Source organism: Acanthochromis polyacanthus, chromosome 11 (genome assembly GCF_021347895.1).
Source record: "Acanthochromis polyacanthus isolate Apoly-LR-REF ecotype Palm Island chromosome 11, KAUST_Apoly_ChrSc, whole genome shotgun sequence".
Taxonomy (NCBI): Eukaryota; Metazoa; Chordata; class Actinopteri; family Pomacentridae; genus Acanthochromis; species Acanthochromis polyacanthus.
Window position 1 is genome coordinate 29,605,293 of NC_067123.1, and position 22,154 is coordinate 29,627,446.

General features: G+C 39.6%; 1 protein-coding gene across 1 annotated transcript in view; it reads right to left on the bottom strand.

The window, feature by feature from the left end:
* Positions 1-22,154, bottom strand: part of gabbr2 (gamma-aminobutyric acid (GABA) B receptor, 2) — a 207,637-nt gene that overhangs the window by 101,889 nt on the left and 83,594 nt on the right. The window lies entirely within an intron of this gene.

The following is a 22,154-nucleotide window of genomic DNA, read 5'->3' on the forward strand; positions in this document are numbered from 1 at the left end:
AATCACGGGAATGTGGCCATGACAAATATGTACAGACGCTCATTCATAGTCTGAAGGTGTGAACAAAACAGCTCTTTCACATTACTTCAAATGTCAGTGAAGTCGGCGCTTCAAAGCCTAACTGTAAATAGATGTGTAAATGTTGTGTGGAATTGATGACCCCTGCATGTCTGACCTTTCAAGCTGGATTCGCACCGTGTGTGTGTGTGTGTGTGTGTGTGTGTGTGTGTGTGTGTGTGTGTGTGTGTGTGTGTGTGTGTGTGTGTGTGTGTGTGTGTGAGGCCGGGAGGCATGCATAGGTTTGTGAGTCACTGTTCCTGTGTGTTTGTGTATGTTTTGATGACAAGAGGAAAGCAGCTTAGCAATTTGATTCATCTCCGGGTTGCTAAGTTGAAAGCGTTTCCGCTCTTCACATGTGAGCGCTTTGAATCCGATTCCTGACACACACACACACCTAACGAAAAATAAAATATGCTGAACCTCAAACACTAATTGCCTTTTTACAGACACATATTATTCACTTGAACTGCTGCAGACCTAAGCAAATTTAAAGTGCATCTCCTGTAAATCAGTTTGTTCGCAAAAACAGTGTGCCAAAGTTGTGTGAAAAGCAAACTTTTTTTCCTGTAAGTACTTTTCCAAAGCATTAACAAGCTAATGACGTGAAAATCTGACACAGCAGACATGCTTAGGGCTTTGCTGAATACAACAAAGTTGGAAAAGTTTTTGAGTGTGCAACATGAGTGTTTTAATTTAGACCAGAATCAGCTTAAGATTTACTGAGTAATTAATTTCCTGAAATCATATTCATGGAACATGGCAAGAACTTGTACAAATGCTGCACAGTTGCCACTTTAAGAGATATAATGAATTAAGTATTTTCTCTGTATAAAACACACACAATTCATAGGCTACAATCACAACTGTTCTGTTTTCCACCCATCCCATCTTTCGTTTGTCACTTCCATGCTAATCAAGTGTTGTTTCCCGTCTTCCACTTTGCACATTTTCAACAATGGGTCATGAATGTCCTCCAGAGGCAAAAGTAGCTGTAATTAATTTTTGCATTAAGATTAGAATTTGCAAGTGTGTACAGTGTAAGAGGCCAGCATGCACACACACAGACAAAAATCTACCACTTTCTGTTTAACTTAGCTTAGTACGTTTTGACTGAATGACTTAAACAATAGCCAAGTGGCATCATCCTATCTTTTTTATTTGTGGAATCATGACATTTTACATATTTAGATGAAGGTAGGTCATGGATCTGTTTTTGGTATGGTAGACACTAATTTAAAAAAATAAACATGCATAACTTTTGGACCACAAGTTTAAAAGGTGTTGAATATTTAGGCGCCAGCAGCTGAGCTGAGATAATAAGGCACCGTGCTCTATTTTCAAGGTCCTATCTGTGTTAATTTAATGAGCGATATGAATCGGTGCAGGGTTAATTACATACTTTGTAGAGATTAAGCAGAACTTGTGATTCATGATAGCGATCAACACAAGGATATTATAATTCTGACTGAGACCAAGAGGTACACTAGTAGATTTCCTAAAAGTGTACTGAAGCTTTTAGGAGTTCAAGCACCTCCTAACTTTAGGGATGAATGTGATCTTCTCATTAAGCCTCCATCCACTCCGACACATCTTCACTACTCATTAATCACAGTTCTGCTGTTATAACTGTACACTCGTTGAAACATTATTACTGCTGACAATGTACTTCGGAAAAAGGTGAATAACTAACTTAAAAACAGGAATTAAACTGGGAACACACCACATAACGTAAGACGACGGTGAAAGCTAAATTCTATTTTTTGTTTTTTTAAAAGCAGATAAAATCAAAAGGAATCCACCTTTTGATGTGTTTCCATTAAAACAAAAGCTTCTATATTAGATGGAGGATGCATGCAGATTTATATACCTTGTTTTGCTGGTATTCCCACATCAACAAAACTGCTTTTTTTTTCTAACAACACATCTATCAATTAGGCACGAAGAAACCCCTTTATCTTGCCATCACTGCTAAATCCAAGATCGCCCACCAGTCTTAGAGGCCTCCCAGCATCACCTTAATCCCCGTTTAGGTAATCCACACTGGGAAATGCTTGTGAGAGCTTGTGATGTTCTACAATCGGACTGATTCCTTGCATTGAGGAGAGACTTATGCTCACGAGAAACTCCAAGACATTACAGTTTTATGTGTTTCACTGGTAATAACATTACATTGAACCGAAAATCCCAAGAGAGCCATGAAAAAATACTGACCAACAAATTGGCAACACCTGTGTGGAAAGAGCATTTCATTTCATCCCATTTATTTTTGTAAATGCCTTGTGAGAAAAGACAATAAAAGGAATCTTCCGATTGCTGTTTTTCCCAATTTTTAAATTTTAATTAAATTTCTTCTTTTCCACAGTTTCATTATAATTGTATCACACTGCACAAAAGACATTTCTGAATTCTCTCTACTTCTAATAACAGTTGTGCTGTATCCATGGAGGTGCTGGACTTTATATTGCAGTTAAAAAAAAAGAGCTTGTGTTGAGTTAGAACGTGACAAGAGCAGAAAACACACAGAAACTGCTTGGGGTTCAATATATACATTAAATAAAGGTATCCATTGTTCTGTCAGGATGTTCTAATAACACAAATGGGCAGTAGAGCGAGATTCTTTTGAGGTCACTTGCAATACCAGAAAGAAAAATTAAAAATACAAGAGAAACATCAGTGCAGTATAACATGTAAAGAAAACGAGGCCATTGGATTTGTTTGAGGAAAGGTTTTAATGTATAAGAATGCAACACTAGATTTTATAAATCAAATTCAGGATCAATCAGTCGCTTTCCTCCGACTCTAAATGCACCATGAAAAGTAGAAAATAATATTTAATGCCCCGTCATGCCAGTTTGCAAGTATAACAGATTCTCCATCGCTTTGAAGTTTCCAGAGGAATCTAGGACAGTGACAAAAAGTCTTGTTTGGGCAGCGAATCCAGGTCAGCAGATAGAAGGGTTTAAGTTTACAAATATAAAATTAATTCTTCTTCTTCTGAGATCTCAAGGAAGTTGAACTGTACGGGTCAATCCAAGCCAGCTGTAGCACCATTTTTATGGGGGACAGTGTATTAAGACAGTCAAGATGAGAGGGAGATCCAGTGTATTATTTAAAGAATAGACGAGTCTTTATCTAACTCTGAACAGCCTTTTTCAGAGGAAAAGCCAAAAATAGTTCCATGATATCACACATCTGAGAGTAGTGGCTTATGTAAGAGGGTTTTAAAGAGGACCGGCCTGAATAGGATGGTTTTTGGTGGAGCACTCTACTCCAGTGTCAGATTTCCACATGCAGTGTGCATCTACACACAGATCACGCACAGGTTAAGGCGCATTCACACACACATAAACACACTAATCACATCTCTCTCTCTCTCTCTCAGATCTCACACCAACTACAGCAACCTTCCTTTGCAAGTAGTAATTAAAACTGTGTCAAAGGGCTCCGGGCAGCTTCTCCCTCACATCTCGCTACAAGGTCACCGAGGCTCTCAGTAATACGACTGAGGATCCGTCTGGTCCCACTGAGACGCAACGTTTTTGGTTTTTTTTGCAAAGACTCGAGGCGAATCACTGATCCCATCGCAGTGGTGATCTATTTAGACATTCCGTACTCACAGCTGCTTATCACAATATATTTCAAGTGAATACAAAAGCCTGGCTGCTCCTCAGTTTGAACTTATTCAAAGCACAATCGAGCTCGACTTTATGTTCATGCACAGACGAGAAAAAATGAGAGAAGGGCGAGGGAGGGAGAGGGTAAGATGAGATGTTTACTGCTGATTCACAAGGTATAGTTGAGTGAACAAGGTTTTGTGTGTCCAGTTCCATGACACTTAACCGGGAGAAAGGATTACATTTCAGATTTCTTAAGTCAGTCACTGGCTGTTTCTTTTAAGGGCTTCAACACTTGCAACTCTGTCCAAGGTTTCATTCTTAAAGTGTCCTGAGCTCACAATAGTGCCTGCAGGCTAGAATACTACTTGTGGGGATAGATACTGCATGAGCCATAATTTCTACTGACTCCTCAGACACGTCCTTTGCGTCACCTGTTAAGATCGCTTTACGTTATTCCAGATCTTGATTGCTGAGTCTGGGAGACACCAATGTCTAGCTTTGTTCAGCTCATTAGTTTGTCTTGTGCCTAATGTCTGTGGTCTGTTCGGTTAGTGTCTCCAGTCCATTCTAACAGCAGCTTTTCTTGTCTCGTGTTGACTTCAGCAGCTGTCTTCTCTGCACTTGTGGGTCCTATGAAGCAAATTTAGAATAAAAACTGTGCTAAAGCTAAATGACAGATCTAAAGGTCAACTATAGCATTCTATTGTGCCCACAGTGACAATGCCAACATCCAATTGTTATTGTACAACTTAACAATTAGAAGGAAAAAAAACAACTAAGCACCGTTGAGGCAATGTGATGTATTTTGGATGAAATGTGGTCAAAAACTGAAATATTCAACAATCTGTCCATCTGAACTCCAAACCTGCCAGCATGTTTGGAAGTCTGTTATCTTTTTTTTTAATCTCCAAAAGGACACCATTTATCAAAGCTAGCAACTAAAAAAAAAAAAAAAACTTCGCAGGGTTCTTGAACTACTCATCTGTGAAGTGCTCTTTAGTCATCAATATTAACCACATCTGTGCTCGAAACTGTGTCCACATGTCTGAATTTAAAAAAAATGCAAAAACTACATAATTTGTTCTAACCACATTTTATTTAAAAAAAAAACTGCACTCTTCAGCACCATTGTAAAGCTATCTGTGACTTAGACGAAAGCAAGACTTACAGGACAAAAATGAAATTACAAATACAGAGCAGAGAAGAGACGAGATAAAAGAGCAAAATATCTACTGTATTTAGAGCCACCTTTTTCCAGAAATGGTAACACCTGTAGACACTTGAACGGTGTACATAATGAATCCTTTTTTTCCCTGTTTTTGTAAAATACGTAATTGCAGAAATGCAACTTTTCATGTTTTTTGCCAACACCTTTGAGTTCTCTCTACTTCTGCCTGTGGTTTTTGCTGTTGCCATAGAGGTGTAGGACTGTATATTGCACTAAAAAAATAAGCCCACAGTGAGAAAAAATGAGATACTTAACTCCTGATACAGATGTCAACATCATAGCCCAACTAAAGTAAAAACTAAGGAATCCTGAGAGGCTGACACGGGATCGTATAAACCAGAGGGACGCAGTGAAGGAACACTCTGCTGTGATTGGTGGCTGAGGTGAGGGTAGGTTGAGGGATTGGTCATTATGGTTATTTAAGGTGAGCTCAGACTGCAGAGCTGATCCAATCAAGCAGCAACCATCCTGAAAGTCAGTAGGATTTTACAGTCCTGATAAAGTGGTGGGTTGACCAACCACTGACAAGCCAATACTGCCATTGATGGAGCTGCACTGTTAGTGCGGAGAAAAATGAGCTCGACCAACTGACAGTCCATTTGATAGCTTGTCGCTTTGCTGGTTTTTAGCGTTTCTCGCAGGAGTTAGATGTTGCGAGTCTGGCCTTGCCATAGACAGCCACAGAAGAATGTTGCACTTAATGAGCTAAGTATATCTGTTTAAAACACTTATTACCAACATCCTCTGCAAATGTCTCTTTGTTTATATCTTCCGCAAAACACCTGCCTTATTTGACATGGGACTGCTTATCAATGTATACATTAGGCGGCATGGCTCAGTGGGTAGAGTGGCCTTCTTGTAACTGGAAGGTTGCTGGTTCGATCCTCGGCCCGTCGAGCTCATGTTGAGGTGTCCCTGAGCAAGACACCGAACCCCTAATTGCTCCTGGTGGGTCGTGGTTAGCGCCTTGCATGGCAGCTTCCGCCATCAGTGTGAATGGGTGAATGTGACGTATAATGTAAAGCGCTTTGGATAAAAGCGCTATATAAATACAGCCATTTACAGTCAACAACAACCTTCCTTTGCACTAGCATGAGAAAAAGGAAGATGCAGGAGTGTGTCTAATCACATTGACAGATCTAATAGCATTGATCGGTCCTCGCGGGGCTCCCTCGCAATAGGATCTGCTGCTGCTAATTGTGTGGTTGGCCTTTGAATAATGAAGTGGCTATCACAGAGAAGTTAGATAAAAAATGAATGGTCGGTAAATATCAGCTCACCTCACAGTGATTTGCTGACACCTTTCATGTTTATTTCACCAAAGGTGTTACATAACTGACTCATTTAGAGCTGTGGTTGTCTCACAGCACCGCAAATGTTTTCTAAATTGCACAAAAAACTGTGCGTATGCCTCATATGGAGAGGAGTGAGAGGCAGCTGGAGTTTAAATATCCATTCAAATAGTTATACAAACAGAAAATTGATGTTAACTGGCCAATGTTTAACTCTTATCCAGTAGCAGGGATTTGAAAATAAGTGTCCCAGCTAGGATTTATTTGTTCTCATAATGCTCTGAGGATGTTCTGCAAAGTTCCAGTCATGTTTTTGGTGAGATGTTGTCTTTGAGTTCTCAGAGCGTTCTTCTTAAAAGTGGGATGACTACAGACATTCAAAAAATGTTTGGTTTTGACATTGTTAGATCATTTTTGCCCGAACATTCTTGAAATGTTTTCTGAAGGTTGCATTGAGGATGTCCTTCCTTTGTCATCATCTAACATTGTGAGAATGTTTTCTCGAAGAACATTCTGTAATGCTTTACCTCATAAAACATCCCTGAAACATCATTAAATAATGTTGACATAAGATCTAATGTCTATGTTTCACATCACAGGAACATATTATTGCTAAACAACACTGTGCCTTCAATAGCTTTTAACCTTCTAGCAACATTATTTGAAAATATGATACTCCTAAAGCTTAATTTGAATATTAGATTAAATTTTAAACATGATACAAACTTGTCGGTAATGTCAGTCCATGTTGTGTGAGCATGACCTGCTTGCTGGGGTTAGTCAAATTTGTGAGTAGAAATATCTATAAATCTAAGTTTTGTGGAAAACAATACAAAAACCCCCCACTGATTTCAACTTCAGCATCAGTTCAAGTCAGTACAAGCAAAGCTAATCACATACAGTGATGAATCACTTCCTCTAAATATATTCAGTGCAATGGCAAACTTTGCAGGAAGCTAATTTTACTTACCACTGAAGGAGGCAACACTCACATCCGACAAAACATCCTATGAGTGAATCTGAATATTGTTTTGCAACATTATTGAATCCCCCAAAAAAGAAACAAGTGGTTTCTGTGAAATTCCCACACAGTCCTTCCCAAATTTTCAGGGGGGCAAACTGAGGCCACGATGACTTTTACACTCCTGCAATCAAGTTACCAGAGTGTGAGACCTTGATTGGATGCATCCTAAAATAAAACTCCTTCTGAGAGGTGCTTTGAGGTAACGCAGCAAGTTATAAAACCGAAAGGAAAAATTCTCATGGGATCGCATCAAACAACTTCAAACGTTCAACCTACCCATGCCTATTATCTCTATCTTTGCTCAAAACACAACAAATTCAAAGCCCATCCACCCTGCCAGAACCCCACGACCCCGTGCAGAGTAATAGATAGGTAATAGTGGCGCTGTTGATCAGGAAGCACAGAGGTGGTCCAGGGGTTTATTCAATATTCAAGAGAGGCATTTGGTGCACCATGGGGGCATCCAACTGGAGAGACAGCAGTATGGGAGAAGCTTTGGACCCCACACGGTCCACATCCAGAACTCATTAGCACTAGGAGGAAGGAGGAAGAAAGAGATAAATATTGTAGGTAGATCGGGGAGGAGTTGAGCGAGAAGCCGCTGGAGAGAACGACACCGACAGGCAAGGAGGGCGAGCAAGGAAAAGACAAGATAGGGCTGATGTGCCAGTCATCAAGCCCCATGCGTGCATCCCGCACTGTATCCAGACATGCAGTATTTACGCACATCCACACTTCGTAAGAGATTGTCATAGCGCTCAGTCAAGCATGTGCTGGGGACAAACAACAACCTATTTCCTCCAATTATGGAAAGCGGGCGCGAGGCAGCACAGTGAAGTCATCTCATTTTTGGGTGGGTGAGTTGGGTGTTAAACGGAGACGAGTGAATCCGCTCGACTCTACCGCAATTTAGCTGTGCGAGATGGAGAACATATTGCTACTTGAATACTAGCAGAGATCAGACGTGGTGATAGCACACAAAAAACAAAGTGGCTTCAGATTCACACTTCATAGTATAGACGCATTACAGCTCCCTACACAGGCTTGAACAGGTGTGTGAGTGTACAGTCACTCTGCTGAGTGCGACAGGGCTGAACACATTTCAGATGAGGCTTTTAGATTGTATGATGTTGATTCTTACTCACATTTCAGCAATTTATAAAAGTGGATGGAATCAATATTTTGAGAATATGTTTTTACAATATTAAATCACAATATGTCAAAACACATAGAATAATGATGTAAAAATGAAAAGAGGCCTACTTTTTTCACTGTAAAAAGGTAGTTGCTAGAGGTACGGACCCGTACCCGTAGCCTGTGGCCTACGGATATGGCACTTTGCATTTGCCAATCAGACATGCGAGATCTGGTCACATGACTCCCGGTAGACGCTAGAGGTATGGACCCGTAGCATCGGTACTACAGGTACGGACCCTAAACCTAACCCTAGCTTACCTTTCAACAGTTTGCAGTGGTTAGCAGCTTCTTGACTCGCGAGACTCGCGTACGGGTCCGTATCTGTCTGGCAAATGGAAAGTGCCGTATCGGTAGGCCACAGGCTACGGGTACGGGTCCGTATCTGTAGACACTACCCTGTAAAAAAAGTATTTTTAAAAAAGGGTCAAAAAAACTGAAAATGTGTCAGCACAGATTTCAGGAAAAATGGCCAATATTTGCAAAATAATTACATTTTTCACTGATTTAAATACAGTTGAACTGTTTGATTTTACAGTCACATGTTGTAGAAGTATCTACTTTTACTATTTGTAAAACTGGAGACTTGGACATGTACATTATGGACAGCTTTTTGTTTGTTTTTTTACAGTCAACAAGGAAATGATTAATTTTCTGTGATTTTGCAAGAACAAAACTAAGAAAATGTGCTAAAAAATTTTAATTAATCAATATGCAAACAATAAAATAATAATTTACTATTTTTCAGTTCTTAATATACACAATTTATCTTTAAATAATGTCAGATATGTAAAATAAGATTTTGGTTGTTGCTTCTTTGAATATAATAACTATATTATACATAATTAGAATATTAACTGGAATTCTACAGTCAACCATTGTAAAAGAATGAATAGCTAATTAGAAAAATATGTTGTTTTTTACAGTTTTGGTCTGTGTTTTTAGGGTTAGTATGTAGGGTAAATGTTTTATGAGGTATTATCTGTATCTTTTAACAGTGCATTGTTTAATAAACAACAGCGTAGACAAAAGTCTTCACCTGTAAAGCAACAACCTACATGACAAATTCTGTTACATTTTTCTTAGAATGATTAAAATAGCTATAGGCTTCAATAAAAGAAAAACTGTCACTGTGTCATACTCAAATTCATAAAAAGACAAAAAAAAGAATAGTATGCAAGAGGGAGCTATCCGCCTCTTCCTGCACAGTTAGACACACAAACACGCACACACCAACACTCACTTGAAGGTGGGCATCACAATTGATTTTACAAGGTATTGGTTTTTCATTTTTCCAAATGGCTGCAAGCTATTTGAGACACATTAGCTGTGTGTGCGTGTTAGTGCGTGGTATGTGCTGTGGGTGCACACGAGAGCTGGGAGTGGAGGCTGTAGGCGGCGGCTCTGGTAAACGGATGTTACGAGTACATGTAGTGCATGCAGGATGAGACACGGGGAGAATCCAGAGACCTCCGTTGCATGCAGCAATCATTGCATTCTTCAAAAGAAATTAAACAGAAATAGTAAACAGCATGACAAAATAAAATCCATTCATAATAATAATGGGAATAAAGAACAACTCTCCATTTTGAGGTAATAGATGTAATATAAATAGATTGTTAAAGATAAATTACTAAAATATATTTAAACTTAATGGCTAAACTCGGGAGTTTTGCTTTATATATATCAAAGGTGTGGGGTCACCCAGGCAATTTCACACAAATTCACACTTTTATTCATGTGCTAACATAACTGCACAAGGGTTTTCTAATCATCAATTAGCCTTTCAAGATGATTAGCTACCACAATGTAGCATTAGAATACAGGTTGCTGATGCAGATATTCCTTTAAAAATCAGCCGTTTCCAGCTAGAATAGTCATTTACCACTTTAACAATGTCTAGACCTGATTTCTGATTAATTTAATGTTATCTTCACTGAAAAAATGCTTTACTTTCAAAAATAAAGGACATTTTTACGTGACCCAAAGTTTTGTCCGGCAGTAGTTATATGTATACATATAATGTATTACACTAACTAGCTGAAAAATGTAACAGCTGGTGCCTTCTTGTGGTTTCTACTTTCATATTAAGCACTTAAATAGTGGCTTATTCAATGCTGTACAATCTGCCCGAGTATTTTCTGCTAAACCAGCTCAGTTCATTTTACTATCAAAGCTCCAATGCCACAACACTAGGTCAGTGGTTCAATATTTCAGCAATAGCGTCTCAAAAGTGTTTAAAGAACTAGTGCAAGGCTAATCTTTGAACCATGTTGACCACGTTTCAAGAAAATGTGCCGCTCACTGCATAATACCTGTGTCGGCTGTGAAGAGTTTTATATATTCTTGTTTCTGGTGTTGAATCACACTGTCAGTCTAGACTAGGCTCTGACACGCACTCTACCATACTGTGTGGTACAATGCTGCCCATCACCACATACTTTGCCCACTAACTAGCCTCCAGACAGGTGAATGATGTGGCGTTCGCCTCCTCTCTGATAGCTTATGGCCTGCTGCAGCCTCTGCGCTAACATGTCAGTCAGGTTTTAGCTAATGCCAACGTGCGCACACACACCAAGCCACCCACAGACACACACGGACTGAGAGATGTTCTGTTTATGCTTGCCGGCCTTGCACAACCACATCATTCTTATCTCAGGTCAACAGTTGAGACCTGGTTTTTATCCTCCTCTTCTCTTTGACTCAATCATTTACAGCCGGTATCCTTTTCCCCTTCTCATATCTGTGTCTGGCTTCACTCACTGATACTTTTTCCAAATATGAGACAACACTGTGGACAAATGTCAGACGAGATAATACGATCAAAAGCCTGAGGGTCTAGTGTCATTAAAAAGATGTGTTACTTTCATGTTTAAAGCAGGATTAGTCCTGTACAAGCCACTCAGGTGAACACACATATTGTTTCACCTGCATCCTATCGTGTATTAGCGCTTGCTGCAAATGTCTAGATTTCGACGCCACTTAATCTGTGCTATGCAAGCATTCAACCTCTCCCGTGCCATTTGGATTGCTAATACATGTCATACGGCACATGTCCTGTCAGTGAATCACTGTTGTGTGAGGCATTAATTTACTCATTGCAGGTATTTCAAACCACCGTGCCGGGACACGTCGCCCACGCATGAAATGTTTCCTCTTCTAAGGCTCCTCTTGTTCACTCTGGTCTGATTTGCCCAAAACCACACATCTAAGACAAGTGTTAAAGTGGGAAGAACAAGATGTACACAGACAAAGTGAGGAAAGAGCTGCGAACACAGAAAAGAAGCATGAGAATTGCTAGACAACAAAAGAGGGTGAGGATTTCTTCTAACAAAATCAGCTTCCTTTAAAATCAAATCAGTCAGAAATCCAAGATACAATGCTGAATGTTAGATTTAAGGTGAGTTTTAACAGCTACAGCTTAAAGCTACATCACCTGCACAGGATGGATAGTGGAGTAAACCTGCGGACTCTTATTCTGAAGTCACGGTTTATTGATTTTCCTACGAAGTTGTAGAGATTTGCTAAGCATGATAAATCCATGAACACTCATAACGGTGCATGTTTGCATGTATTCTTTCATGATTTTAATAGCTACTCAGTTATTAACTAAATTTGCAAATCAAATCAGACAGAAATTGCACACAGGAAGCAGTCACCCCGTTCCACCCCACGTCACAGCAACAAATAATTCATTCCTATTAGGGGCCTATTTGTCGTACAGTATAGTATGTGCGTGGCATATTAGATATGGCAGTTCCATACAGCATTAATCAATAAAAGGTGTCACTTGTCACCACTGTGTCTCTGGAAGCGAGAAGCGGGGAAAAGCTTGGACACCCCCCCCCCCCCCCCACTCTCATTGCCTCTGCTGCGAGACGAGCTTGTAGGACTTCGCCATTCTTCATCCATCGACAGGCTGTCCTTGAACGATGGGGATGAGTGGCGGTGAAGCATCGCTATCACAAACAGGATCGGAGAAAGCATCCTCTGATCAATCCAGGTGTGGCGTGTATGGCACATACTGACAGAATCAGATGGGAAACGGGAGGAGAGGAAGCGCTTATTTAAGCCGTGGGGAGGTCAGTTAACAGAGCATGTGTATACGTGAGCAAGCAGATTTCGATGGATGTTTTTTTTAAATAAATCCATAGCAGACATTGACCAGCAATAAATGTGTAGGACTCAGGAGAAACATGTCAGTTTCTCTGCCCTTATTTCATCACTTCAGATCTCCAAGATCATTTTTTTGTTCATACACTCACAATGTGTGGTTGCGCAGTATTACTGCATGCTAGCCAAAACTTAGACACAGAAAAACAATGAATACTCTGGAGAAGGTGGGAGGAGGGGGCTTTGAGTGATGGTATTCTGCCGCCTAGCTCCATAACTATTCTATTTATAAATTGAGATTTGATACCGTAACCTGAAATTTCACTGTGCTCCCTGCTGCTGCCACTTGGCTGCCTATGAATGATTAATGAGCAGATGCTGAACTGTTGAGACCATTATTGTTCTTTTCTCTCCTCCCCTCCATCCATCGCTCTATACACCGATTCCTTCGGGGAGGAAGGGGATTACATTGCATGAGCTGGTATTTTTCTCCTCTTGCTTGGCCACGTTGTAGTGAAACACACTGCAAGAAATGTAGATATTATCAAATTCTTTAAAAAAAGGGTTTGTGATTTTTTTTTCTTCGTGAGGAATTGCAGCTGTGGTGAGCTTTAAAGGCACAAATTAGATTATTGTTATGAGTGACGGGATCACACTGGATCATAAATGCTGAACTTTTTTCATTGCTTAGAAGTAGGTGGGACTTCATGTTAAGTGAACCAATCAGGATCATTTAAATCAAAATCTGTTTTTTTTTTAGTTAGTGTTAATCCAATCTGATCAAACTACACTCACATAGCCCCGATGAAGCAGATAAGCTGAGCTTTTCAAGAGAAATAGTAGTGTTGGAATAGGATTGATATCACTTTCTTATCTGTAAATGTGAACTCGGGCCAACAGCTGAGAGCTTTGCAGAGCTCAACCATTTTAGAGCAGAGGAATTCTGGCTACCAGTATCTTAAAAGCACATTAATTCACAATACATCTTACTTAATCTGAGAAAAAAGAGGCATAAAAATGATATATTGTGCTTTTATGAAGCAGTATGCGCCAGACTGTTTCTTGGCTAAGCACCATAAGTTTCTGAAGTCTTTGGATGTAGGACAGAAACTCGTCCCTATAACCCTTTTACGGTGTGATTTCTGGATTTAGATTTGAGATGGTTTGTTTTTCACTATTGGAAATTGTTGTAAAATACACTACCTTCAAAAGTTTGAGGTCACTTGAGTTTATTTGCAAAAACAGGTAACTCCGTTTTGATACATTTTCAGAAAACTTTTTTTTTTTATTGTTTACTTGAGATAATATCAATCACACTGAAGTTGAGTGGATTTGACTCAGTAGAAAAATACATGACAAAATAGAGAAAAAATAAATTATTAGTGTTATTACTATCTCAAGTAAACAATAAAAAAATTTGTTTTCTGAAAACGGAGTTACCTGTTTTTGCAAATGAAGTCGTCACTTAGAAATGTCCTTATTTTGGAAGGAAAAGCATTTTTTTTTCAATGAAGATAACATTAAATTAATCAGAAAAAATTTCTAGACATTGTTAGTGTGGTAAAGGACTATTCTAGCTGGAATTGGCTGATTTTTAATGGAATATCTACATAGGGGTACAGAGGAACATTTCCAGCAACCATCACTCCTGTGTTCTAATCCTATTGTAAGGCTAATTGTTTACAATAAAAGTGTGAGTTTTCATGGAAAACATTAAATTGTCTGGATGACCCCAAGCTTTTGAATGGTAGTGTATATCTAGTGTCTTAAGCAGCCCACTCTCTCCTGTGGTTTTGAAGAAAAACAAGAGAATATTTTGTAAATGAGGCAAATGGTACCAGTCTAAAGTAATTTACTGACAGGTGGGACTACCTCACACATCCATGACAATGTTTTATTTTCAGGAAAAGCATTTTTAAAAGCCAGAATAAAGTCTTTCTATGTATTTATATCTAATTTGCCCTACATTTCTATGGCCTTTTGAATACTCTTCCTTCTTTAATCTCTATAATCTGATACAGAACAGCAGGTATAAAAGTGGGCATGCATGCACAAGTGCACAGATTTCCACGTCCACACATACGGCCCCGCTTAACACGACATTTCATCTTCAGGCATTAGGAAATAAAATGGGGGAATCTGCAAGAAAATTGCTTACTGACAAAAAAAAGAAAAATCTGTGTCCACTTTTCCCTTGAGGAGGAACGTGCGTCTTTACTGATGCTCAGCAAAGCATTAAAATATTTGACAGAACAGCCAGTAAACTGCACCATGTAATTTTCATTCTATAATAGGTTATGTATGGGCAGTGCAGGGGAAACCCACACAGAGGCAATTTATGTTGTGAGTGGGCAAACATTTCACTGGAGACAGCCAGCATTTGCAAATTACTATCTTTTAAGTTGGCAGACATCTACATTCTCCTTCTCTCTCGCTCCCGTTTACGGTCCATACTTACAGGACGCTAGCAGCCCCATTTGGTCCAATAATATTAAATGTGACCCTTGCCGTTGCCTTTCAATTAAATTGGTAATGAAGACAACAATAAATAAAACATGGGCACATGAACCAGACACAGCCTGTATAAGAGACATGAAAGAAAAAAACAGTCAAAGCCAGGACAGCAAACAAATGCATGAATTGTGTTCTTCTCCCCATCAGGGTCCAAGAGTGGAAAGATCTTGTTTTCATGGAAAGCAGGCTGAGGATATGAGAAAGAAAAAGGGAAGAAAGTGCAGACAGATTGCTCATGAACAACTAAAGCTCAGCAGGATCAAACTAAACACCTTGAAAAAGGAAACAGGAGCTTTCTGTTCCATTAAATAATGAGGTTTCTACCATTTGTACTTCCTCTCTCCCTCGACTGCTTTCTGTGTTTATCTGTATAACTATGTCTCGGTCACAAGATATGACTGATGATTCTATCAAATGCAATTTTTTAAACCTGTATTTGAGTATTTTTTACATTTAGGGCAATGCAACAAGCTGAACATATTATTCTGTCATTAATGAAAGTTAATATGATGCACATGTTGCAGTTATTGACTGACAGCTCTGGCTCAGGCTGATTCACACAACATTTCTCCAAAAATATCCTGTCCACGTTCATGCCCCTGCACACCCAAGATCATGCACAGAACAGGGGTAAAGGGGGATGTGAGAGCAAGAGGGATAGAAAATCTGGCACATTCTAACAATCTAAATATCTTAACTTGCTAAAACTTCAATAATCTTTCTCCAAAATGGCAAACTCTTCCATTAAGGGAGCAAAGACACTGTGATAATCAGAGCTTTTCACTCTCTAGCTCCTTGCTTCGCCTGGAAACAAAGCTTAAAGAGGGTGGTGAAAGGAGTGAAAGAAAGCAGTAAAGCTGTGAACCAGAAAGCCTAAACGCTGAGGTAAAAGATGCTGAAAAAAATCCATAGAATTTGATGGAAACTGCACGATGAAGGTGACTATGAGCTACGCTTTCCCCATTTTAGGGTTCCAAAAATTGTTATATAAAACTATTGATTAGTGCAAGATTGGGTAATGAATTTAAGCAACACGGATATTTGTTCATTTTAGTTATAATGGTGCAATATTAACTTTCAAATATCCACATTAGTGTAAGGCTCATAAATCCATTATTGGTCTAATGTCTGTGCTTGTGTGTGTGTGTGTGTGTGTGTGTGTGTGTGTGTGTGTGTGTGTGTGTGTGTGTGTGTGTGTGTGTGTGTGTGTGTGTGTGTGTGTGTGTGTGTGTGTGCGCTGTATATCCCTGTGTATGTGTATGCGTCGCTACCTGAATTCCTTGGTTGCTCAAGCAGAGGATTCCATTACAGAGGTAAAGCAATATGAAATCTAATACAGCGCCGCAGCACCGCCACAGTTCCACTGACTTGTCCCAAGCCTGAAAAGAAGCCTGTGGTGGGAGGGCCACCGTAATTGGTTCCACATCCTCGAAAAAGTTCCCTTGAAGTCAATATTACTCACTCGAACCAACCAAGTCCATTTCCCTCCTTCCGTCTCTCTTCATCCATTCACAAAAATAAGACAATAATCCTGCAGATTAATCGCGACCTTCTCTCCCTCCTCCTCCTCCTCCTCTCCTCCTTCCTTCTCTTCATCTCTCTCCATTAGACCGCTAATTTGATTTACAGGCTATCTCTTCTCTACTTACAGCAGGACCAGAGATGGCCTGGAGATATTGGTCAAAAGATGAAGAAACATTACATGCTTTTACATGCCGGTGTTTCTCTGTGACGAGCACTTTGCACGGTTAATAAATTTGAAAAATCTCTTTAGAATTGGAAAGCCACTGCAGATGCTGCATTGCTCTGAGGGGTGGAAGCATGTTTTTTATTAAAGTTTATTAAAGTGACCACTGTGCATACGAACAGCTAAAATGAGAAAGACTGAGAAACACTTCTAGTTTATTCATTTTAGTAAGCATTTTTACAACAATGTTCCATTTGTACAGCCAAATGTGCACATTTATCTGTTGGATTTTTATCCCATACAGAGGTAGATTGCGTCTGTGTCTTCCAAAACTGGTGGAATCAACACAAATGGTGAGATAGCAGAGGGGGTAAACATGTTTGAATGACATAAAAAGTCCCAGAAATGAGTAAAGTATTCCTTCCACAGGATGATTGTTCACTTTAAATCATTGTCCTGCTGAAAGATATGAAGTTTACCCAAAAAAATGAAAGAAAAACAGCCCCAGACTTTAAATGTCACCGCATTGCTTTACATACCCGGCGCACACTCTGGTCTATTCTTCCCTCAACTTTTTTCCGTACAAACTTTCTTCTATCTGATCCAAGTAGATTGAATTTGGACTCATCCGAGAAAACTCGCTTCTCAAAAAAGCTGCCATCTTTCTGTGCATGTTCCTTTGCAAAGCTATTCTTAGCTGTCCTATTCTTTGAGCTTATGAATTGCTGCCATATCACTCTTCCTCTGTACTCGCTGATCTATTAATTTCCAGTGTTTTGTGCACTGAGTTGCACCTGGTGATTCTTGATCTCTTTCCTTTGTATTTTTATTGGATTTGGTCACAAACTGTGCAGTCCAATCTGCTGCTGGTCGTTCTGAGTCTGCCTGTGTCACATATCCACCTTTTTTTTCCTTTTTTTTTTTTCCTTTTTGACAAGATACACATTTTGAAGAATGGAGTTTTTTGTTGATCTGATGAGTGAAAACTGTCCTCAACTGGTTCTATGAGCTCACTGCACTCACAAAATGCCACTTTTGGGTTTTACCAAAGCACTTCCAAAGTAAATAGATTTATAAAGTCAGTTAGGCTTAAGTTCATACCTGCTCCTCTAGCAGAGTAACCACAGGTTTATTGCAATAATTATGAGAGTCAGAACTTACCCAAATATGTTTATGCTGCCATTTAGAATCATATGTTCATGCTTTCTCAACAGACAACCTGATTTAGGTATATTAGTGGAAATTGTTTACTCAGCTTCTGTTTATTAAATGATCTCACCTCATGAATATCATGAAAGTTTGCTCATAGTTTGGCTGAGTGCTTTCTGGGACAACTGTGGATAATGTTAGTAATTTAATCTCATTTTTTACGATTTCTTTTTTATTGCATTAGCATGAATCAAAAATAGGAGTCGCACTATTTTACAATCCTTTTTTTTTATAGTTCAACATCATATTTAATATTCATTTTAAATATCACAGAAGTTGAAAAGTAAGATGTACTACAATTTCTGTTGCAAAGGCGGAAAATGTGTGAAAAATGAAAATATGTAGGAGTGAATAGTTGAACCACTGACTTCACCACTTGTGTGGAATGGAGTTTTACCACAAACTGTGCACAAAAGATACCGTCTGTATTACATCCCGTTCATCAGGAAATAAGGGAAAGCGCACACCTCCTGGTATGTGGTGGGAAGGGGCTGAAAGGCCACTGTGAGGAGGATAGTTTTGCCAAAATATGTTGTCAACAGTGACATTCATTCGAACCACAAATGTCACTGCAGCTTCTCTGTGACAAAAAACATCGTATTTCTTTTGTTTGTTTTTTTTCCTGACGAAAGCACTCCATTGGTTTTCCAGTGCCAAGCTTTTAGCGTGAAGCACCAACAGCCGTAACATCGTTCTGACACAGCTGAAAGAGTCAGTAAGAAAAGGTTGACATTTAAATGTAGAATTAGGGACACAGGTGCGGAGCTAAAGTTTGTAGTTTCAGGTAGAAGCTACAAATGTGCTGCGCGATGAACACGGAGGCACGAAAGTATCGGTGAGTTTGTGAATATTTTCAAGAGATTTGAAGAGTTACAAAAATGGAAAAGACATCAGACAAGCCTGAGGACAGAAGAAGTGGTAGAAAGATATCAGGAGTTATGTTTGAAGTACAAAAATAATGTGTCTGTGACAGAACACTAACCGCTCTGAAGACCTCAGAACTATTCCTGTGAGCACTCATTGATTCCGCAGTGACTCAGTGTTGAAACATGTGGAAGTATTCATCCACACCACACGGAAACATAGATTCTAACAAACTTGTGTGTCTGATTAGTGAAAATAGCCTCTTCAGAAATCAGATTGCCACCAGACAGACTTTACACGCTCTCTAAGCTGCTTACATCCCAGCCTTACTTCCATCATCAGCACAATGTGTGAGGCTGGACACCAGTGCTCACAAAAACACTGTAGTCGAAAAAACCACGGGGGAATGGAATTGACTAACTAAATATGGCTCTTCAGTTGGTCCTCATTCCCCAACATGTGACCCACCATGGGCTCGGTGGATTATTGCTAACAGATTATTCCTCCAGAACCAGAGGGGAGCCGTGGCCCACGGCTTGACTCAGCCAGGGACGGCACTCTCCCTTGAGATGAAAACGAGGCAGAAGTTGGATGCCGGCCTGGTTTTCAGTTCAACACATTCAGCAGTCATCTCCACTTTAACAGGAAAGATGCATACTGTGTGCAAGGACACGTACTGGGAGTGTGGCATGCATCTTTGTGCTTTTTGCACTCAAATGCTGCACAGAACATCCTTGAAATATCAACTCCTGCCTATCTTGCCCTACACAGATGCAATGAACAAATAACTGAATATAAATCACTTGAGAGAAAGACAAAAAAGATAATATGCAATGAAATAAAAGGAGAAAAAGACAGACACAGAAATCGAAGGAAATGTATTGTAAATGATACTAATACACATTTTACATGCAACAACGGCGTCTGTTTGGATTTCATAACTGGAACTGCATCATGTTTATTACACCCAGCAATTACATAACATGCTTTGTCATGTCAAGTGGAACCGCAGAGGGCTTTAGTCGATCTTTTTTGGTGAATAAAAAGCACTTTTTCGCAGCGGAACAGCCACCTCTCTTGACACCTCAGTTATCTAATGTACAGTAATTTGGACACATTTTTTATAATCAAATGATATGCTTCTAATAATAGCCAGGAGTCTCACTTCCCTGCCTGGTTGCTATGTCAAACATGTGACTCAGTTGAATAAATAGTAATTAAAATGTCTTACCTATGAATAACCAGCCTCATGGCACAGCGAGCATGTGAGAGACAACGGTCAACTGAAGGATACTGTGTCAGTGTCAAGTTGTGCATCACCTATTGTAAAGTAGGATAAAATTGATTTTCAACTACAAACTGTGAAGAAAGTGTTAGAGTGCTTCCTCTCAGAGCACTTTTGTTTGGGTCATGTGAAGGACAGTGAGCATGCAACAGCAAATTGCCTAAATCTAAAATTAAAAGTCATAAAATTACTGTTTTAGCAACTGTAACCATAGCGTAGCTGTATCTTATTGCAGTGTGTGCACTTGTTAGCCAGCTAGTTAGCTAAAATGAGAAAACTATATGTAAATTTTACATCTGAGCGTCTTTATTCCAGAACACCTAGAGGAGTCAGGGATGAGGACTGAACTGTAGAACTAGTTTATTACTACTTTTCATACTGAGGTGAGGCAAAACACGCCACTAATGTGCTAACGTCTTGTGAACTGGTGGATTTATTCCTCAGTGTGGTGTGGTATTGGGCCATTTTCCAAAGGGAGAAGAGATCAACAAAGTACATTTTATCCTATCCTATCTTGTCCTAGCTTATCTTAAAAAAATCTTTAAAGATTTTTGCAGAATATCTTACTTAAAAAGGAACTTGCTGTCTACCTTACGAACAATATGACCCACAGTCTCAACAAAATAGAGACTGTAAGTTGTCAAATATTTCAAATAATCCTGTTTGGGAGAATCTTTACAAATTAGCTTGTGGATTCACCATCCCTTTCCTTTGGTGCTAAAATTCACAGCACATTTTGTCTCATTTTTAAATGTCAATTATTAGTGCAATAGTAATTTTGACTACACAACTGGCAGCAGCAATTTCTGCTGAATATTTGTATGGCTATATGAAGTGTAGTGTTTAATATACAACCACTGCAGGTGGTTACGTAACAATAGAAAGAGTAGCTAATGGCACAAAGGGGTGAGCATGAACAGAGACAGAGGAGACAGTCTGATGAATTCCTTCCACATGAAACATCTCTTCTTGGGTCATGAGGCCGCTGAGACTGGACCTAGTGTGCCATTGATCCCAGCTATCTGCTTTAGCCAACACACTGTGATTGCACTTTGCCATAGTATCGACTTTGTGTTCAATCTTGGCCTGTCACACAAACTCACAGTGAGCACCTTCTGCAGTCCTTCTCCACCTCCTCTGTTTTGCTTTTTTATCATCTCTTCCTCCACATCCGGCTCAACTCATGCCCAATCTTCTAATGTTGATAGATATAGTTAATGTTTCTTTTTTTTCTCCCACTGTAGCCTCAATAATATGTAGGGGTTAATAAACAGTTCCCATCCACTGAGACCCTGGTGAACTGCCGATGGCTCAGGACATTTATGAACCAACTAGAAAAGGTTTCCAGTAGATCATCAGCCGATTACTGACAAAGTGCACAATGGCAGCCTTTTAGATCAGACTGTTTAGCTAAATTGCATATAAATCACTCCGTTTTTGCTGTTCACCAGTATCTTCAGTATGCTCCAAACACCGCCTCTGTTTCAGTCGTCATGCATGACCCTCTGGAGAACACAAGAAAGAGCATGCGTTGGTTTGCAAACATTAGAGCATCCGCCTCCTGCTCTTGCATCGGTCAGCTCTGCACTATCCTGCATCACTCATTGGCATCTGAGGATCATCTGATCTCCCTAAGTGCCACCTACACACACATTCACATAACATACTAGCTTTTTTTCCTCCTTCTTTTAAATATCCAGCTTCACGGATCCATCTTCACTCCTTGGATTATCACAATTTTCTCTGTTGAAGCATTACAACTCTGCAAAATTGAGTTTTACCTTTGTATCTTTCTCCGAGTTTTACTGAATATTAAGTGTTTCAAAGACCTCGCTGACACATGAAAATACCGATATGGCAATGTGATGCAACATTCAGGCTCGCTCACACACTTCCGTATCTTCTCTCTTATGCCATCTCACTTACTTCCCATATTTCAGCTTTTTCTCTTTCATCCGACTATATTAGTACTTTTATTTGATATTCAAGAAATGCATTATGGTGCTCTGCAACCTTACTCACCCTCAGGGAAGGGCACACTTGCTGGTTTCTCCAATGAGAAGAGAG